A 1066-nucleotide genomic window follows, 5' to 3' on the forward strand; every position below is an offset into this window, starting at 1 on the left:
GGTCACCTGCTGCAGGTCCTGCACTGGGAGGTTCATGATCACAGCTTCCCTTCAGCAACACAAGTCTCCTCAAGAGCATTCTAGCAATCATCATGTGGCTGGCACAAGCTCCCACTAGAAGATGATGAAGCAGTCATGCTTTGCTCTTCCCATTTTCCCATGCAGTGATTTCGGAAAATGCAGCAGTTATGCTGGAGGATTGTCACAAGACAGACAGTGTCAGCACCTTGTGAGGAACTGGAGAGTTCCAGTACCCCCCTCCAGGCACGTGATCCTTCTTGGGAGCGATGCAGTTGGCAACCAGGAATGGAAAATAAGAATTTTAGAAGAAAGGACCTAACTGAGGTAATTTGATATGCATCTACAGTCAGGTAATCTGTAATCAAGAAGCTAGTTTTAACATTACAGAGATACTTCTGTATCTGTGTCATTGCCCCTTGACAAGAGAATACCCCCTTCAGGGATCAAACCGTCCTCACTCTTGATTTTCAGGAAGTAAGAGAGTCCTCGAAACACCAGTTGTCCCTCAAGGCTATTTCAGCAAGTGGAAATCTTTGGATTGACCTTGGATGAAGGTAGTGTTCCTTTAAATGGTACCAAACTCTTCAACTAAAGAAACCACCAACTGCCAGGACACATAAGCATTGGGCCCTGGTCCTGCTAGGCAAGTCTCAATGTCAGATGACCACCCTTGCAAGGAGCTCCAGTGACCATAATACACATCCAACTCAAGTGCCACCAGAGCATGGGAACCAACTACTCTTTTCCATTCTGAAGCCTTTCTAAATTAAATAGGTATTTTTGGCAAATTAATTTTATTCAAAACGAACTGAAAAGAAAACCCCAAGAGTGGAAAAACAAGGCAGAAAATCCTCTAGGATGATGCTTTTTAATTGTTATTTTATATCTTAAAAACAAATCAAACCATTAAAAACATTATAGACATGTGTTGAAATTTCCTGTACAACAAATATGAAAACATTAAAATCTGTACATCATTTCAAGATATTCAACAGTCATTTATTTGAAACACATCAACTTTTCCCTTCTTAAGCAGGCCCCAAAT

Source organism: Chaetura pelagica, unplaced genomic scaffold (assembly GCF_000747805.2).
Source record: "Chaetura pelagica isolate M959 unplaced genomic scaffold, ChaPel_1.0 scaffold195, whole genome shotgun sequence".
Classification (NCBI taxonomy): Eukaryota; Metazoa; Chordata; class Aves; order Apodiformes; family Apodidae; genus Chaetura; species Chaetura pelagica.